The following is a 22300-nucleotide window of genomic DNA, read 5'->3' on the forward strand; positions in this document are numbered from 1 at the left end:
TATTTAGTTTCGTTTTAATTAGATTTGATTTTATTTTATTTTAATATTGTTTCCTTTTTGAGCTATTTTACTTCAATTGCATATATTTATATTTCAGGAATAAATATTTGATGGATTGAGTCTTGGAGCAAAAGAAAGGAGTCTGGAGTTGATTCGGAGCAAAAATACGAAGAGTCGGGAACAAAAATATAATACCCCCAAGTCAGAAGCTTGGCACGGCCTGTGCCAACATGTGGCACGGCCGTGCCACCCCCCAGAACACCCTTTTGCTGCTTTTGCTTAGGACTTAAGCTACTCTGTTTTAGTTTTACCGAAAAGCCCATGTAGTTGCTTAGATTTTAAGTCAAATGTAAACTATAAATAGAGTAGCCTCCCAACACAAACAATCATCTTTTGTTCTTGGAAATAATAAGTGACAATTGTTTCTTTGAATAAAAGTTCACCTTTATTTTATTGTTATTTACTTTATGCTTTCTCTCTTCTTCTCTATGTCAACGATGAACATGAGTGAGTAGACTTCTCTTGCTCTTGTCTTGGGATTGTTGGATAAGTCTAATGACATAATCCTAATCGAACCAAGCTTTAACCCTAATTTCATGTATCCTTAATTTCTAATCTAAATTCACCATTTTAACATGAATTAACCATTATCAAACAGTGGAAACGAAAGTGGAGGGTTTGATAATTGTTAATCCATCATCTCAAATATCAATTAATAATGCGAAAGCGGAGCTTTGATATTGGAACAAGTGAGTTTAGACAAGAATTGCAAAGGCAGCGAAATAGTCTTTGCAATTCTTGAGACATTGGTAGTTTCAATCCTTATAAGCTTCTTCTAGTAATCAAATCAGCGAAATTGGTTTGATTACTAGAGGTAAACTCTCACTGGACTTGGTCGGAAAGGTGAGGGGCTAAAGGGAAACCGGTCTTTAGAAATTAGGTGTAAACATGAAATTATAAGTTAAGGTTTTGGCTAGTGAAAGACTTGTTATTATGATGAACCAATAATCCCAAGGCTCTCCTTTATTTTATTATTTTCTTTTAATCAAAAATCCAAACTTTTTAACCTTTGAAACTTTCATCTAATCATTATTAAAAGTTAATTGAATTCATAACTCCCTGTCGGAACGATACTCTCTTTTATTACTAATTCGATAAACCGTGCACTTGCGGTTTGTCCTATCAGAATCAACGGTTGAGATTAGATTAGCAATGAATTTGAATCGACGGCTGAGATTGGATACATGCTTAGGAGGGAAAAAACCTAGTGATTAGGGCAAACATGCTAGCTAGACAACTCTAGCTTTTATAATAAAGGCTTAAAACGAAAAGATAATTCGAAAACATCAAAATGGATCCATCAAATGAACTTTTAATTTGAATTGTCGCATCTATAAAAAGACAATATTAGTAATCTTACACTTACATCTGTTACACGAAACTCAAGTCGAAGAGTTCTATATTGAACTCGCAATCTGTTAACAAACTTGTCCAAATCAGATGTAGGATTTGGATCTAATGGAGCTGAAAAAGATCAAAGGTTCAAAGAAATTAGTGCAAGTTGAAAAATATATACGAAACAAAAAAGAAAAGATCAAGAAAGAAGATGAAACATGGTTAGATTTTTTTGTGTTATTTGTACCCTTCAAGCAGTGCAATGCTAAGAGTTAATGGATCACTTTCCATCGGTAAGTCTAAACTGTCTTGATCTAAAAATGATGTTAGGAGAGGATAATGGGAATGCAATCGTTAAGAGTTTCTGTACATAAAAATGATGGTAGGAGATGATAATGGTAGGAGGTGGTAATCGTTAAGAGTTATGGTGATTTGATTAACATTAACTATGTTTTCATGACCATTATGACATATCTGTATGAGAGAGGAAATGAGTAGTTTGAAAATAGAGTTTGAATCAACGGCTGAGATTAGATTAACAATGAATTTGAATCAACGGCTGAGATTACATACATGCTTAGGAGGGAAAAAAGCTAGTGATTAGGACAAACATGCAACTCTAGCTTTTATAATAAAGGATGATTGAGATTCTTTAGCTGTTAATTAATGATAATAACTTTGTGATGGCAATCAAGAAACAAATATAAGGATCCCACCGATTTAGTCTCAACCAATGAAAATAGGACACGTCATTTAAATTTAAAAAAACTGTAAAATTAAAAAATAAATTTTTTTTGTTGTCTCTCTAGATCATGTTCAACCATTTTTTCAAGCGGTTTCCATTACCAATACATGCAATTGAAAGTGCACCTCCATTAAATTTAAATGATGTGTCTTATTTTTATTGGTTGAGACTAAATATGAAGTGTTGGGTGAGAGACCATGCAAAAATTTCTCTTTATTAAATAACATTATGTCATTTGTTTGCAGCATTCAACTTTTGAAAATAATTATGGGCTAGTAAGCACGAATTTGACCATTGTAACTAGTACTTCGGTTCTTTCAATTGTTTTTTGTTTGTTATTGAAATTAATTATGCACCGCATCTTAAAAAATTATGATCACATTAAATAATTTTTTTTAAAGATGATTAGATTAAATACTAAAAGCAATAATGCACGGCACATGATAATTTATTTTTTCCCTTAAAAAATGATAATTTATTTTTATGAGAACTAGCGGAAAGACGAATTAATCACACAATTGTTTTTGTGCATGAGTGCTTTAGTAAACTAATTAACATTTACCAATGACTAAATATTGGTAATAAGTCTTGTCAGATAATGAAAGTCTTTTGACATCCTCATTACCCACATGAAAAATTTAAGAATTACCACATATTTAAGATCACAAGTTATAAATTAATCACACAATTGTTTTTGTGCATGAGTGCTTTAGTAAACTAATTAACATTTACCAATGACTAAATATTGGTAATAAGTCTTGTCAGATAATGAAAGCCTTTTGACATCCTCATTACCCACATGAAAAATTTAAGAATTACCACATATTTAACATCACAAGTTATAAATTAAAAGACCCAAGACAAGATACCAAAGCACCATTAAAACACAATCTTTTGACTGCTAAGAATTAACTGCAAACCTCAATGCAATGATCAAATATGGTAAAAAGTCCTATCAGACAATGGGTGCCTTTTGACATACTCATTATCCACATGGATAAAACTTAAGAAGTCCTGTAAGATAACGGGTGCCTTTTGACATCCTCATTATCCACATGGAAAACTTAATAATTACCGCATATTTACCATCGCATGTATGTAATTATCCGGCCAAGCTATGCCTTTCTTTTGGCCGACTAAAACAGCCCGCATGAATAATTCCATACTACATCTTTTTTGTAATTCCAATTGAATCAAATCTACGCAATAGAGGTTACTTTTGCAACTTGTTGTTTCAACCAACTCAACCAAAATTACTAGACAATTTAATAAATAAATTTAAACGGGAGAGGTCTTAAATTCACAAGGCAGATGGGAAATGTCTTAAATTTACAAGGCACTACCGACATAATGTAGACCGAATTAGTTCTTTATGCTGCTAAGTAACCATATTTAAGGTCACTCGACAACCCTTAAGTGTGAAGACAAATTCACAAAATCTTCAAAGAAGATGCAAGTCACAGACCACACCAATGTGTGTATGACAATACATTTACAGATATTGCATAAAAGCGACAACAAACATAGCATGAAAATTATCCAAATTGCATGATTAACAAATATGTTATTGTAGAAACTTAATAACAATAAACTCTAAATCATGCTATAAGAAAAATATTCAATTTCAAATCAAAAGAAAATTAAATATTATATATACCAAAATATTCATGCCACAATTGATTCACATATGCCAAATGATTCTTTAAATAAAAATAACGAATAGTTCTAGACTCAATAATGAATAACTCTAGACTCAATTATTTCCTAAATAAGGAAACAAACTTTATATGTTTATAAATAAACAAACAAAACTATAATTGATGTTTTAATGATTTAAAGAATCAAAACCTTATTTTCTGTACTACCAAATGAGGACAACGATATTTTGAGATTCTTATTAAGAGGCAACATATATATCATAAATATATTTTAACCTTTATTTACCTACTTCTCAAAATAAATTTTATGTACAAAACCTTCGTGAATCATCAAGACTAATTTCAAATTAAGATTAAACTACAAGAGATGATAATGATATTTAAAAATCATGTCAAATCAAATCCATAAATAATATATGATAACCAAATATATATTAACCGTTCGTTTGTCATATTATTTAATTTCAAATAAAAGTCAGACACACAAATGCAAAAGAACCGAGAATCATAAGCATAAGCATGGCAATTTTGATTTGACAAAAAAAAAAATATCTGCATAATTGTCAGCCAATTTATATTGCCAAATTGTTTTGCCCATTATCTATTCTTGCGAGGAAAAAAAAAGCAAGATATTGACTTGTTGATAAAGAAGACAAAGCAATCTAAATACAATGGTTGATCAAACTTCTTTATAAGTTAATCCCTTGCAAATATTCTTAATTATACTTTATAAGTTAATCCCTTGCAAATATTCTTATTTATACGAAGAAAGAAAAAAAACTGTATGTGAATTCAAAATGATCACGATAACATCCACAAGCCAAATCATAATTATCTACTTCATATTTTGAAACTCAAATAAACAAATCCATGATTAAAGGGAATAATGCCAATTACGTAGGGATTTGTTTCAGAATGAAACCAAAAGAGGCAAAACAGGGTTAAATGAAGATATAATTTTATCAGAATCCAAAAAACCAAAAAACGGTGCAATCTGAATCCATGAATAAAGGCATCGATAAATTAAAAAAAGTAACTCATCGACCAAGGATGATTGCAAACAAATAGGCATCCATGGATATAAGGACACTATCCATGTTTCCTTTAAATTTGACACCGACTTACAAATATGCATATCATGCTCGTAAACTAATAGGTCAAAATAGGCTTCGCAAACTAATAGGTGCAGATATGTATCATGCTCGTAACAACAACAAAAATTGAACCGAAACATGATCAATATATTTCAATCGAATATATTTGAAACATAAAATCCTGATAGATTTTATGTTGGAAATTTAGGTCTTGGTAAAAATAGATTTCATAAAACATATTCAACAGTTATGAATCAATAGCAGAAGCAAACAAAACATTGAACATGATTATATCGGATGTACAACATGTTTGATTTATCAGGATATTAATAATTAGGGTATTAGGAATACCTGTATAAAGCAGCTTTCGCCCTCACAACAACAACGATCAACAAAAGAAGATGTGATGATCTGAAACACACAACATAGGGTTAGCGACGACTGATGGGGGAGAAGAGAATGTTTGCCGCGTACGGTATATTGGGGACCATAGCCTCTTTTATATTGGATGGTCATTAGGGTTTCCCATTATTCAGTTAATGGGCCACATCCACTCATTGAGTCCATATCAACTAATTAAATATTTAATTAATTATCCAATTAGAAATCTAATAGTCTTATTACTTAATTGGATCACTAATCAATTACGACTCACAATTGATAAATAGCTAATATAATTATTATTACGATATTTGCCTACATAATGATATCGGAATATAATAAAACAATAAAATATTCCAACATAAACTACTTAGTATACTTCTAGCTTAATTAAGAATGTCTTCACATGTTGATCACACAAAGTAATCCAGAATTAAAATACCATTAGCATCGATATCAAACATATAAATGTATCCATTTCTATTCATTAACATTGTAACACCCACACTAAACGTATCTAGAAAGTTTAGCATGTGCGTTAAGTTTAGTACTGGATACATTAAAGTTTACAACAATAAAACTTCGAATTAATTTCTTATACAACAAATGCGTTCGTACAATGATATACAACTCAACTTTTCTAAAGTATAATAAATGTGTCCTTGAATATCCATATCATCCTACAGCGGGTTACAACAATAAAACTTCGAATTAATTTCTTATACTACAAATGCGTTCGTACAATGATATACAACTCAACTTTTCTAAAGTATAATAAATGCGTCCTTGAATATCCATATCATCCTGCAGCGGGTACGAACGAACTCTTGCTGCAACATCCATTCGACTACTAGCTTGCTAAACCATCCTGATATCTGAAACAAATAAGGATTGGGATGAGACATAATGTCTCAGTGAGTTCTACCTAATCCTAGGCTATAGGTAACCTCAGGGGAAACCTACGGTCACCACGTGTCTACAATACAACCTGCCGGTTGATTATACGTGTGTGTGGACTTGCATACTTAGATGGTCGTGCATACTAGGGCCGTCTTAGTCTCAATCTTAACTTGTTATAGACTGCACTTCTTATATGTGTCATGGCGGTCAAGGGAATTCTAAAACCGCATTGCCAAGAATACGCTCTACGTATCGAGGCCTAAGCATACTAAAATCATGACACGATTCTAAACCGGACGATTAGGGGAAACCTAATATCGTCATCGGCATAACTTTCTTTACTTGCTTCTACTTACATGAATACATTGTGTCTAACAACATATCATATCTTACCACAAATAGTGATTCTTGCTATCTTACTAGTTCTTGACGATCTACGTAAAGGCTCTATGACATAACATAAAAATGTCTAATTAATATGCATAGTCAGATTCATTCATTAGGTTAGCTTTGATCAAACAATCAATATCTGAGTTCATTTTACGGATTAGTCCCGGGTGGAGTAACCCGGAAGTTAATCCTTTACTACCGGTGAAAAACCTAGCTAAGGCACACCGTACTCCTTCAGTGGCATGAGGGTCCCTTACGGCTTATCCCATTCCCCTTGGAGAACCTCTTGCATCCAACCTTGGAAGGAATACAAAAGACACAACACCTACTCTTGCCTACTCAGTGACATGCGGCTCCATTACGGCTTAACCGTTCCCATCATGAGAACCCCTTGTATCCAACCTAACGTGGATAGCAAGAGACATGACACTTACTTCTTTGAAGTCTTAGTCTTATGCATGCATGAAAGTTAAACATAAACATGCTATCTCTTTTACCTCGGATCCTTAAACGATCCAACTAGAGGTAAACTTAATGTTTGCTTATCTTACTTTGTGAATAGATGTATAATCATCCACATCTTAGCATAAATAAATCTATGCTTAACTATCTAGTTCTCGATAACTATACCGAGGCTCTAGTTTCTTCCCTTTCTTAATATATCACTACCCGGACATATTGCATATCATATCACTCTTACGTTTCATTTATGAACAAACATTGTTATTGATTTTCCATGCCTTTCCCTTGTTTAAAACCTTGTTTGGAATTGTGCTTTAGGCACTTGGAATTGAGGTGTTCTTATTTCATTAAAAGAATGCAAGAAACGGGCCTTGAACGGCATTTCTGGACCACCGGAACATTTCGGAACATTTTCAAAAAGTGCTGTCTAAAGCTGGGAACTTTTCAGAATGTTTTCAAAAAAGTGCTGTCAAAATCTGTTCTGAGGCTGTTCGCTTAAGCGAACACTAAGCGAACCTGTTCGCTTAAGCGAACCCTAAGCGAACCTGTAAGCGAACAACTCTGGTGGTTCTGCCATTCCTTCGTTTAAGCGAACGTACGTTCGCTTAAGCGAACATTCATCAGTCCAGACCTGCAAAATTCGTATTTTTGACACAAAATGCTCAATTCAAGTGTTCTAATGCATTCTAATCATCCAAAACATCATAAAAACAACTTATATCATATGCATGGCATCAATTAAAAATATTTGATCGTAAATGGTACAAAGGGGTACTAAAACCCTAATTTTCATAAACTAACATAACTTACCAAAATTCATGTTTTCTCACAAGAATTGCACAACCCAAAGGTAGGATAAGCTATCTAAGAACTCACCTAACATAATCATTAAGATTCCTCAAGCCTCAAGCTTCCCAAAGACCAAACCCTAGCTTATGAATCCAAGCTTTAATCCATTCTCTTGGTTGTTTCTTGCTCTAGAAGTTGCCATGATACATACTTTTTTTTTGAAGAGGCTAAAATGCCATGATCCATACTTGATCACTAGTTCCATGTATTTGGAAGCTTTGATGGAGAAATATTGGGGGAAAGGGGCGATGGTTTAGGGAGAAGGGAGAGCAAACTCTTTTCTCTAACCTAGAGAGAGAAAAAGAAGATGGAAAATGAGCTATTTTGGGGCCAAACCCATATAAATATCCTTTTTGCGTGCAATTACCAATATGCCCTTGCCTTAAGCGTGTTAAATACGACACTGATACTTATCTCGTAATAAGCTGACAACACGTAATAAAATTTCTCCCTTATACTTACTTTCCGTGAACTTTCGTCCTCTGGCACGATTGACTGGTAATATTCTGATACTGACAGGCGGGATATTACATTCTACCCCCCTTAAAGAAATTTCATCCTCGAAATTTAGAGACCATCTATCAATCACTGCGACTAAAATCTGCCTTCTTTGGTTTCAATTACATAAAGTTTGATCATACTCACTCCAAAGAATTCGAAGCATACTTTTCTCAAAATCACAGAACTATCTTAAAACATCGTGATTGAAACTAACCTTTGCTACATGAGGATTGATTGTCTCGGATCCATAACTTATCCAATTAGTATTAACCACTCATAAGTAACCTTGCATTAACTAAAACACTCAGGATTTGCCTTTAAACTGGGGTCCCACTGGAATCCAGGTTTGCCCTGCAGTGCTCACTTGCATCTAAAACATCTTATCATGCATACGTCTACTTTCTTACCGCACCTTGCGACTTTTGCCTCTTACTTATGTTACTTATCTTGATAATTCTACAAATCTCTTATCTCTTCACAATCTTCTTGCACCCGAATCCATGGGTAACTCACATAACTTGACTTGGAGAAGCAAAATCAATTACGCCGATTCACCTGACAATCTATTAACCGGTTTTGTGGTTCACTTGTTCTTAAAACTTTCTACTAAGTCCATTTGCATACTTCAAGTACCACTTCTTGTTAGTTAATAACGATACTCGTTCTGGCATCTTGCTTCAAGAATTTCTAAACATTGGTACATAGGTTCTTAGAATGAACAATTACTTAATTAAAAGAAAATCTCATTTTGAAACCGAGTCTGTAATAGTACCGCAGAACCACGGGACGAGTCTCTATATATATATCGAAAAAAGTTTTACAACTCGTCCCAAACTTGCCTATAACAAGTTGGTCCTGGAATCTGCACGTCTTAAGTGAGCTTACTCGCTTACGACATGCCTCGTCAGTTTCAACAATGTATAATATCATTTTTTTAAAACAACATCGTTCCTAAGTTCCTTAATACCATTCTTAACTTTAAAAGTTACAAATCATGGCTTGACACCATTCTAGCAAGTATTGTTATCATTTAACAAGTATGGTATATGAGGGTATGTACTTCATCGCGAATAACTCATGAACCGTACTCCATTAACATAGCACATACTCTTCCTGATTAATCAACAACTCATCTACGTAATCGACATCACCAATTAGGCAACCCAAATACTTCATCTGTGGTGACTCTAGTCTTTCTCGTCTTACTTAAGTAAAGATACATCCTTTATACTTTTACCTTATACATCACTGAATGTATAAGCATCAATACTTACTTGTCATATCGAGAACTTCTCGCTCGCCTCATAGTACTTCTCACTAAATCTGCATTACTATATCCAACATTCTTCACGAAGATTCTAACTATCGAATTTCATGTTCCATGGTTACTGTTAACAACTTTACCGACTAACTTCCGTTGCGCTACTCTGATTCCCACCGGTTGGCTTCAACCAATACTCTAATCCATTGAGACGAGTGAAACTTCACACTCCTTCTATCATTTCATTAATATCTTCTCTAACTCTTCTCAAGACTTTCTATGTTGCAATCAACTCTGCAACCTTGCTCTACCCTTTGCTTGTGAGATTAAATCTTAAGGTAGACTTACCTCACAATGCCACACGTACTCTTGTTCCCGAGCAAACTTAACTCATATAGCACATCTTTGCTACAACATACTTACTATTTCCATGAATCGTTCTTACGACTTCCCATGGTAAACTCATCTTGCACTCGAGCATATCTTCCTTAACCATCTATCATTGTATCTTCGCATTCCCGCATACTATGTTTTGCCTAATCATTCCTATGCTTGCTCATTTATTTTACTTTTAAAGAAAACTTCATAAATTAGCACACGGGTCATTGACGTTGATGATTTTCCACTATAAATATATAAAAAATATATTGAACCTAGGCCGCAGTCGTTACTCTAAAATCACAGAACAAGTCAGTAACACATATGTGCCATCAAATATTGGTTCTGATGAATTTAGCCCACTCTACGCGAGTCGTAACAGACCGGTACCTACAAAATTTTCATTTTAATTTCAAAAATATCAACTTCAATTACCCATATTGTTACACCCCAATTTTGGACCTAAAAATACTTGTTCAATTCCGCTTTTCTTGCATTATAAGTCATTTGAACTGTCTCTGATCAATTGCATCTCTCTCTGTGTTTTATTTCATTGTTATTTGCAAAATTCACATCAAAGGGCATTTCAATCATTTCCTATGTTAAAATTTCTTTCAGTCTTTTTAAAATTGTTTGAGTCTTTTCAACTGGTTTGAATAAGCCCTTATTTCAATTCTATGTCAAAATCCATTTTAAAAAAAAATTGCATTTGAAGTCATTTTGAGTCAGTTTAGCCCCTAGGAGCGTTTTAGTCTTTTCATGTGTTAAAACCCTGTTCAAATTCTAAATATTGTCTCTGAGTCTTTTAATTTTGCTTGAATAAGCTCTTGCTTTAGTTCCCTGTTAAAAATCCATTTTAAAATTGCGTCTGAGTCATTTTGAGTCGTTTTAGTCCCCAGGGGCATTTTGGTCATTTCACACGAAATTTCGGCAGAGAGAGGTTACTTTAAAGTACCTCATTTAAGTAATTGGTTCGTTTTAGTCCGTTTTGTCATTTTTTTAATCGTTTCACTTTACGTTGTTTTCAAATTACATTTTTTACCAATCTTATTTTAATTACATTTTTAGTCCTTTTTCGTCATTTTTGCATTTTAGTCCGTTTATTTCAGTTAATTGCAAATTGGTCCACAAGAGTTTGTTACAAGTCCAATGCCACGTGTCATTAATCCATTGGTCCAGTCATCATACACATCATCTATAAAAGCCCAGTCATCAGTCAAAGTCAAGACACTACTCATTTTTTTTACACATCATCACAAACACTTTCATCTTTTCTCTCTCCATCAAAACAAATCAAAATCACAAAAATCTCATGAATATTCAAGAACATTCTTGAACATTCATCACCAAACCACCACTCTAACCACCACAACAAACTTTTCCGGCCACCCTAACTAACCACAACAACCACAAAAATCATCAAATCAACAATATTATCACAAAAGAATCATCCTAAGACCCATATATAGCAATTTTCGGTACTGTTCATCACTATTCACGTCACTGTTCATCACTATTCACCGCCGGAAAAATCATTTTCGGACTCATCTCCCTCCACAAGTGCAAGGCCGATTTCGGCCACCACAAGAAGAGGAGGAGGCGCGCGGCAACCACAAGGGGGGGGGGAAAAAACTCGCGGTCGGAGCTTAACCGGAGAGGGAAGAACGCTTGCGAACCGGATTCGACTTGAGGTAAGGATTTAGAAGCTTTTTACCATCTTTTTTGTCACTTTTTCTTTCAAAATTTCTCAAACTTCAAACTTAGATCTACGCTTCACCGTCGATTTTCTTGAAAAACTAAGCCCGGATTCGTGATTAGAACGAAAAAGGATTGTTAAAAAGCTAAAAAAAAATTGGATCGGGCAAAAAAAAAATTCCGAAGCGGTGGTGCCGCCACCTCGCGGTGGTCGGCCACCGCGCCGGACCGGTGGAGGTTGATCGGAGAAGAAGGCTGCATTTGCAGACCTTCTCTCACTAAAAATTTGTAGAGAGAGGAAGAAGAAGGAATTATGAAGGAAATAAACCGGAATTGGCTTTTATAGGTGTAAACGAACCGGTTCGGTTCGCTTGAACCGGACCGGTTCACTTGGTTTTCTTCTTTTTGTTCCTCAACCGTTAGATCTAGCTGGACCAATCCAACGCCCCTAACGCGTTTGGATGATCCAGGATCCATTTACCTTGGGCCTGGACTTTTGTTACTACTTTCTCCTTATTTTCTTGCTGTTTACTACACTATTTCTCGCTAAATACACCTTTGCATGCCTAAAATCTCTTTGAAAAATTCCAAGAAAATTCCTATAATTTTTCTAGTATATTTTGATCAATTTTGATATATTGCATGTCAAGATTGATCAAGAAATACTAGAAAATTATTTTGCCTTGGTTTAATGCTTTTTTTGTACTTTTTATTGAAAAATCTTGATGAAAAGCTTGTAAAATTTGGTGAATTCTTGTTGCAATTTTTGTTGAACGATTTAGGATTGTTTCTTGTTAATTTTGTATGCTGAAAATTGTTAGAGAAAATACATGGAGAAATTGTTTGAATTTTGTGTTGTTTTGTCCAATTTTGTGAAGTTTTTTTTGCATGTTTTAATTCCAATTGTTTGATTCATAATAATTGTGGTTTGTTGAATAATTTTGGAGTATTGTTTGGTGATTGATTTGGTGTTTTGGTGCTGGTTTGTGATATGTGATAATTGACTCCTTATATGGCAAGTTACTTGATTCTTTAACATGTGAATTAGTGCAAAATAGGCTTAATAAAATACCATAGTTTCTTGACTTGTCATTTTCTCATAACTCTCACATTGGGGCTGAACCTAGACCCTTTAAAAAATGCCAAAATGGAGAGTTATGAGTCTCTTGCATTTGCCTTGGAATTTTGGTGTTTTATTAAGTGCATTTTCGCTACTTTTTCTTGCATTTTTACCATGTTTTATGCTTTATTTCCTTGCCAATTTTTCTACTATCCTATGCCTATTATTACTAACCATTTGTTCATTGTTTCATACATCATGAGCATTCCATACTTCATCTCCTCCTTCACTTTAATTTCTTGCACTTTAATCTTTACCAAAAGTTAGAATGTAAAAAAAACTTAGGATTTTTTGTACTTTACCTTTATGCAATTTTAATTCCTTGCAAGGCCATAGAATGTAAACTAGGGCATGATGTAAAGGACAATGGACTCTAACGATGTACACCGACACAAGCACCGACACATGCACACACCTCACTTTAGATATATGGCTAGGATATGCATGTTTAGATGTATGTTTAGGATTGTATGTTTAGATGAATGCTTAGAATTTACGCTTAGAAAAATCATTTTCAAAAAAAATATGAACAATATCACTCAAATGTTTTTCTTAATAAACCTTGGGATCAAAATCCCATTGATTTCCCTTTTATTTTCTTAATCAAACTTTAATGAATTTTAACCATACTTAGACCACATTTTGCAAAGTAACTAATTCCACCTCACCTTTTTTCCAATCTTATGCCCTTGAGGCCTCTCTCCCTCATTCTTCAAAATTCCAATTTTCAAACTTAAAATCAACCAACAAAAACAAAAACATTTTTGGAAGAGAACTACGGTGGATTTGATCCCTTAAACGGGTACGTAGGCAAGGAACAAAATTCCTTCAATTCAAATAAAATAAAAATCCAAAGACATTCTTCTCCCTCCAATTCTTCACTTAGTATACTCTTAGGCTTAATATCATCTTTCAAAATAGCATAAAGCGCGCGCGTAGAAAGTAAAGACGGTTCCTATAGGATACTATAGTCATTATGGGTGCCTAACACCTTCCCGTAGCGATAACAACTCCTGAACCTCGATTCTCAAGGGTTTTGCTTACTTTTTCCCTTCCCAAGAAAAATAAGATATCACCGGTTAAAAAGGTTCAAACGTAATCAATGTTTGACACCCGAAAACCAAGATAAAACACATATGCGTATATCTTTCTAAACTCAGGTAAACTTTATGATTCAACATCCTAACGAGCCTTAGCTATTCAATCAAGCAAAACATAGGTTCGAGGGATACTCATAACTTCGCAAAATCCAAGAACCTTGTGATTTCATATAACTCTTCACCACTTTAACTTCTTACTTCAGGCCTTCACATCTCTGACTTCCATTATAAATACCGGAACCTCTAAACTCTTGGTCCAAGCTCCTTCTTATCTCTTGTCACATTAACTTCCTAAGTTACCTTAAATCGAATCGATTTCGTTAATGGTTGCTCATGCCTTTTTCCTTTGGAAACCTTAGGATGTGATATGCATTTGTCACTTGATGTCATAAAAGGTTTTTGTCGCATAAAAGATTGTGAAGACAACTCTCCAATAGTCACTGCAAATCTTGGAGACGAACTAACAGTTTTCGGAAAAAAAAAAAAAAATTCGCCCCAGGTTCGCAATTGGCGAGTTTCTTCAGCTCAATTTTCCAAAAAAAAATTATTCTTTGCATGAAAATTCTTATTTCTCAAGTAATCCAATGCATATCATTCATTCCCAACATCATAAAATATTCTATAATATATGTATGGCAACCATCAACCTTTTTCGATACAATTCTCATCACGTCAGAAAGTAATGCCTTAGTCCTGATAACATAAAGCTTTAACTTAAATCCTTAACTTCTTCTGCTACAAGTAGTTTACTTCATTACGTTGCCGCTTAACGCAACTTCCCGAACACTAGGACCTTGTCCACTCTGAACATACAAGTCCATAACTTTAATCACATAACGCTATTCTTGAGAGCCTACTGATTCTGTCAACCTACGTCGACCACTTTCTATCTTATAGCCTTGCACCTGTGTTCCAGAACACCATTCCTTTCTATACATTACACCCATTCCAACTACGACTCTTACCGAAGCTTCATATCATACTCAGATATTTCCAAAATCTTTACTTACGGGTATACGAAGTATTACTAACATCTTACCCAACGCTGTCGGAACGTCCCTTCTTAACATTGCCTTACATTCCCGGAGGATTCATACTTCTACTTGCTTAGTTTGCCGGCCACCTACTGGCACGAGCAACTTCTTACTAATACTCATTCTGAGTTCTTACTTCTGAATTCACACCTTTCAGTGCATCTTCATCACATACTTCGTTCCTCCTAGGTCCTATTCAGCTCTCAGGCATCCGTTCTAATCGTCGAATGCTAGATTGAGTTGATCAGACTCAACTAACAACAACAACTAGAACATTTACCAGGAACCCAATGGCCCCACTACCTTAGTTGTAACTTAATGACCCAAGGCACGATCTGAATCGACCTGTTCTGATACCAAATGTAACACCCACACTAAATGTATCTAGAAAGTTTAGCATGTGCGTTAAGTTTAGTACTGGATACATTAAAATTTAAAACAATAAAACTTCGAATTAATTTCTTATACAACAAATGCGTTCGTACAATGATATACAACTCAACTTTTCTAAAGTATAATAAATGCGTCCTTGAATATCCATATCATCCTGCAGCGGGTACGAACGAACTCTTGCTGCAACATCCATTCGGCTACTAGCTTGCTAAACCATCCTGATATCTGAAACAAATAAGGATTGGGATGAGACATAATGTCTCAGTGAGTTCTACCTAAGCCTAGGCTATAGGTAACCTCAGGGGAAACCTATGGTCACCACGTGTCTACAATACAACCAGCCGGTTGATTATACGTGTGTGGGGACTTGCATACTTAGACGGTCGTGCATACTAGGGCCGTCTTAGTCTCAATCTTAACTTGTTATAGGCTTCACTTCTTATACGTGTCATGACGGTCAAGGGAATTCTAAAACCGCATTGCCAAGAATACACTCTACGTATCGAGGCCTAAGCATACTAAAATCATGACACGAATTCTAAACCGGAGGATTAGGGGAAACCTAAGATCGTCATCGGCATAACTTTCTTTACTTGCTTCTACTTACATGAATACGTTGTGTCTAACAACATATCATATCTTACCACAAATAGTGATTCTTTCTATCTAACTAGTTCTTGACGATCTACGTCAAGGCTCTATAACATAACATAAAAATGTCTAATCAATATGCATAGTCAGATTCATTCATTAGGTTAGTGTTGATCAAACAATCAATATCTGAGTTCATTTTACGGATTAGTCCCGGGTGGAGTAACCCCGGAAGTTAATCCCTTACTACCGGTGAAAAACCTAGCTAAGGCACACCGGACTCCCTCAGTGGCGTGTGGGTCCCTTAAGCTTATCCCATTCTCCTTGGAGAACCTCTTGCATCCAACCTTGGAAGGAATACAAAAGACACGACACCTACTCTTGCTTGCTCAGTGACATATGGCTTAACCGTTCCCATCATGAGAACCCCTTGTATCCAACCTAACGTGGATAGCAAGAGACATGTGATGTAGTATTTATTACTGCATCAAGCTATGTAAGTATTTATTAATCGTCTCCTCAGGGACTAGTGTGATATCATGGACAATACAACATCAAATATCATTCTAAGTTTTAAGAGTATTTGTTTGTTTCATTTGTAACTATGTTAACTATTTAAGTAAAATTATAAGATGGAGATTAATAGGACTTGTGATTTGTTAGGATGAGAGTTCCTTGATTAAACATCACAAGTAACCTAATGATCATATATGGGTTCTAGCTTTCCTTTGATATTATCACAAATCCCTCAACAATATCATTCGTGTCCAAACAATATTGTGAAATCTATTGTATCGTTCAATCGTCGATGTCTCGCACTATTAAACGATCCAAAAGTCGTTCTTATCATCCAATAGATGATTTCTCACTCTATTGTATGATAAGAAAACATTAGGTTTAGATACAAAAAGTGAATATCAAAACATTTGTTCTATGTCTAGAATCTATGTTTTGATAGATGAATATTCTAGATCTAGGTTTAGAAGTATTTTTCAATCACTAATAAATCAAGCATAAAGATTTAAATACAAGAATAACATCAATATCAAATTAAATACTAGAACCATATATTTATAGATCCAAAAGATTATATAGTGCTTAGATCAAGTACCTCTACTCCCAACAAAGGAGAGTTAGCTACTCATTTTCATGGAAGCCTTGCAAGAATGAATGGAAAGGAAGGATTCAATACAACTTGTGATTTCTCAACAAAGCAAGAAGAATCAACCCTCTATCGCTCTCACTCTATAAGATCTAGTCCTATTTCTCCTTCAAAAGTAGAAAAAGTATAAACTATGAACACTTAGAATGAAACCCTAGAACCAAAGAACATCTCTAAAAAGAAGGGAAAGTAGCTATTTATATACAACCAAAAATTTGGCTACTCGCATCGCGAGTTAATGTGCTCGCCACTGCGAGCAACATTTTCTTCACCACTAAGTCTGTGCCACGTCAACAGCAGAGGATGAAACCGCCCTAATTCACAGCTGCGAGTTGATGTGCTCGCTGCTGCGAGTAAAACATAGCTCCTGCCCCTGGCAGCTTCTTTGCTACTCGCCACTACGAGTTAGTGTGCTCGCCACTGCGAGCATGCACTTGCTTCTGCCATTATTGCCTTTTTTATTGATTTTCTTCTTTGCTTGGTGTCTTGAGTTCAAATCCTGCATAATTGGATAGAGTAAGATATATAAATCTTAATAGGGTAATTAGCAATTATCTCCTGGCTTTTCCCTCAATATCTTGCAAAACAAGTAACAAAAGTGCCTAAAATAAGACATGAAATAAACACTTCCTAGCACTTATCAAACTCTCCCCAACTTACTTTTTGTTTGTCCTCAAACAAAAGATTGAAAACCAAACAAGTTAATAGAACAAGACACAAATACAACAAGGCTTTTGAAAACTGCTTCAGATGAATGATTCAAAGTGAATGTGCAGGCAAGTCTAAGTTTCCAACTAGTCTAGAATTCTACTACTACTATGAGATGAGTCCTATGTACAAAGTTCATATCAAATCTTTCAAATCAATAATATATTTATTCACGAACCACACCTAACATACATCTTTGAAAGTAAATAAACAATTGAAATCAAATAAATGAGGGTTATGAACACACATCCAGCAATCAAGTTAACATACCAATCAAGTTATATGTCCATCCAAATATCATTCCAAAAGGCACAAAAAAAAAACATGGATCATAAGGTCTTTGAGGGTTGTAACTTGGCTTGGCTTCAAAAGAAAGGAAATTTGTGGGTCAATTGAATTCAAAAGGCCAAGCATAAGGGAACATTCCTTCTATTTACAAACAAAAACAAAATTACGTGAATCCCCTTAATTATACACTAACCCTTGGTGTTTACACATGATAAGCCTTGATCTTGACAACTTATTCTATTTTTTTGAATATTTCTTTCTTTTTCTCTTTTTCTTTTTCTTTTGAATTTATAACACCATGTTGTCTTGATCAAAAATATAATATTACACCACTTTACTTGACAAATAAATTACATCTGCCTTTTCTCCCCAACTTGAATACAAACATACCCTATTTGAATGTTCCCCTATCTTATGGCAAAAGGGACAATACAACAATGAAAGTTTAGGGTTCAACAATTAAAACATATCAGATTCCTAAAGTGCGTCAAGAATGAACTGGATTTTGACAAAAATTAAGGACAAGTTCATCAAGCAGTGTGCTTATGAATTGACAGTTCATAATTGAGGACTCTGATTCATTTGGCTCAAGTGGGTTAGCAAGTACTCGCTCTTCTCACAAGGTAGGCTCTTTGTGGTCAAGTATATTTCACTCTTTAACAAAAATTGTGCCTTGATCACTTCCATGCCTTCATACCGTTCAAATCAATTATTGGATTTAACATAAAGCGACTGAGTTAAACAATGACTGCCGGTCTCCTTGCATATAGTACAAACAATTGGAGGTTTCCTCACCTTTAGGCTAGAACTAAGTGGTTCACAAACAAATATATTATTGCGAAGAACTAGATGACATGAAATTTATACAAAGTACTCGTGTCATATTCGAGTAAAAGCCTAGAAAAACTGGAAACTTATACCTTGGTTGTGCACCTTATCACAATTAAATATCATTATCAATCATCTGAGACTCATGCTCAATCTTTGGCTACCTTTCAAGCACTTTGACATTGACGCTTTGAGCATTTTTCTTCATCATACACGCAAAAGTTATAAACAAAATAACATTCACAATTTATACAAAAGTTTCAAAACGAAATGCTTAATAAACCAACAACATAAAACAATATGAAAGTTAAAATACAACTAAATTATCCCACCATAATTAAAAACAAAGTACTAATTAACAAAGTATTAGTAAACAAAGTACAAGTCATCAAACTAAATACTAAAATAAAGTAACCAACAGAAGCAAAAGATTGTTCAAAAGTAATATAAAAGAAAGCAAAAAATTGAGAAGGTAAGAATTCACTGAAGCTTTGATAACATAAACTCAATGAATGATGAGATGTCAAGTCTTTTCTTCTTCTCCTCAGTCTAGGCTCTCCATATCCTCATCTTCGGATCCGGGTGTTGCACTTGGAACTCTGTCCGGATCATCTCGATCTAAATCTTCTTCATTTCCACAACCATCACTAACATCTTCAGCTACATCACCTGCATAAAATCCACCCCCTCCATAAGGTCCTGGCATGTCCCCAGGCCAGTTCACATAGGTCTGAAAGGCCTGTGGTGTCATAAACTGATCCATAACCTCCTGTGGGTAGCCTGATTGCTGCTGCATGACATACTGAGATTGTTGAAAATATGTGTTTGCCCGATTAGTTGCTGCTAGCATCTCCCAAGTGTGCATGTTGCTCTGATGCTGCCACTGAGCATAGCTTACAAAATCAAAAGGAGCATTGGTTGGGAATGGAATAGGTCCTGCTGAGGGAGGTGTTCGGGAAGATGAAGCCTGCTTTCCCTTACCCTTGGCTTTCTTAGTTTCACCCATGATGTGACGGGCGATGAAAGCATCATTGATGGGGTTGCGAATCTTCTCATGGACAGCTGTGGGAAGGCGCATTCCAGAACCTTTAATGAGGCCCAAGATTAGGCCTGGGAAGAATAAACGGCTCTCTCTTAGTCTTTCCTTGAAGCACCACCTTCATCTCCCATGCTATGGTTCGAGCAATATCTACCTTGATGTCCTTAAGGATATAATAATTGAGAGGGCAGACTTCGGTAACACAATTAGACATGTGGCTGTTGGGCATGACATTATAGAGGATGAATTTTTGGATTAACTTGGCCGGGTTAGTCATAAACTTATATTGGGCTCGGTGCTCTCTTCCGGCATCACTTTTATCATAATCAAAACCCTCTAACATAACAAACCTTTTAATTTCCTCATGGATGTTCTCTAAGAGGAAATAACCACTTCTCCTCTTAAGGTGAAAATCATCGAATTCATCCGGAGGTGGGAGGTTTTGGTAAGGATTGCCCAAATAGTCATTGATAGCATCGCGGTCAAAACGGATCGTTCAACCACGCACAAATGTTTCATACTTGAAGAAATCAGTGTGAGGTTGTTCGGGGAGAGCATTGGCGTAAAATTCACGCACTAACTCAGCATTAATGTCTGTGATTGGGTTGCACAAGATGTCCCACCCCTGGTCCCTAAAGAGTGTGGCAAATTCTTAGAACGGTCCATTGGGGTTAATGCTAAATACCCTCTCACTCCACATGGTCTGGTCGAGTAACTCGACATACCTATCTTGGTGGTAACGGGATTTGAATCTACCCGCATCAAAATTTTGGTTTGTGAGGGGTTGAGGTGGAGCAGAGGTTTCACCCTTCCTTTTCTTGCCGGTGTTAGCGGTTTTCTTAGGAGCCATACCTGCAAAACAACCAGGAATTCCATACACAATAGAATAAAAAAAAAATTTAAATACAATATGGAAACAATTAAGAACAAGTGGCATCACTTTAAAAACCAGAACAGAAACAAATTTTCAATTTTTAAGTAGCTCGCCTCGCGAGCAAATCTACTCGCAGCTGTGAGCGATGCGAGGCTTCTGCCCAACGTTGACAGATTCAACCCATTTTCAAAGTTCTTCAAATTTTCATGCTTTCTAACCCTAAACAACATAAATTCGACCCTGGTAATGATGTAGAGATGAATGGAATCATGCATTTGAGTTTAATTTCCAATTTGTTCACAAAAACCCTTATTTCATCGGAATATTTACAAAAGGTTATACCAAAAAATGTGATTAGAAAGAACAACAAATTGAATTTGTATGATTCTAATTCATCTCTGTCATTTGGGTACCAAATTGAAGCAACAACTCACAAGATTCAATCTTCTAACCTAAGGTTTCATGACATTCAACATTGAAAATAAACTGAAACAAGAAGAGAAGATTTAACCTGTTAAAATTAGACTGATGCAAGTGCAGAAATGAGTGGGAGGAGTGTATGCTTGACTTGAATGCAATTGGATGGGATTTGGTATTTTAGGTTTTGTGTTGTTGTTTGAGTGAAGAAAATGAAAAATTTTGAAGAGAGATAAACATAGAACCGAAAATGATAAGGGAGAGGGATTTATGGGTGGTTAAGAGGATTAAAATGGAGTTAGTGGCCTTGAAATTCGTAACTGTCAGAAAATCAGTTACTCGCCTCGCGAGCAGATCTACTCGCAGCTGCGACTAATGTGGTAGTCAACATTGGTCAGCAGACTTGCTCGCAGTTGCGAGCTATTTCACTCGCCTCGCGAGTTGTGACAGCTTGAAAAATCTGCTTTCTTTTGGCTTCTGTTTTGTTTGAATAGAGATATGCAAATGACTTTAATACCTTTTATGCATTAAAACAGGAAATATACTTACAAAATTGGGGTGCCTCCCAACAAGCGCTATTTTATCGTAATTAGCTTGACGCTTTGTTCTTTGATTTTCATGGATTGTCAAGTAAGATTGTCGACATAAGCCGATCAACCTCACCGCCAAAGTAGGGCTTGAGTCTCTGCCCATTGACTGTCCAACTAGCTTTTGTAACTGGATCTTCTAGCTCCACAACACCATAAGGTTTAACTTCTCTGACCATGAAAGGTCCAGACCATTTGGACTTCAATTTGCCCGGAAAAAGCCTTAGCCTTGAATTGAATAACAACACCATTTGCCCAGGCTTAAATTGTCTCTGAATAATCTTCTTGTCATGGTATCTCTTGACCCTTTCTTTATAGAGCTTTGAAGATTCATAAGCTTGATTTCTCATCTCTTCAAGCTCATGCATTTGAACTTTTCGATTTTCACCGGCCTTCTCTTAATCAAAATTAAGAAACTTGAGAGCCCAAAACGCTTTGTGTTCAAGCTCG

This window comes from Medicago sativa, chromosome 4 (genome assembly GCF_051527215.1).
Source record: "Medicago sativa cultivar Bolivia chromosome 4, Bolivia_mono, whole genome shotgun sequence".
Taxonomy (NCBI): domain Eukaryota; kingdom Viridiplantae; phylum Streptophyta; class Magnoliopsida; order Fabales; family Fabaceae; genus Medicago; species Medicago sativa.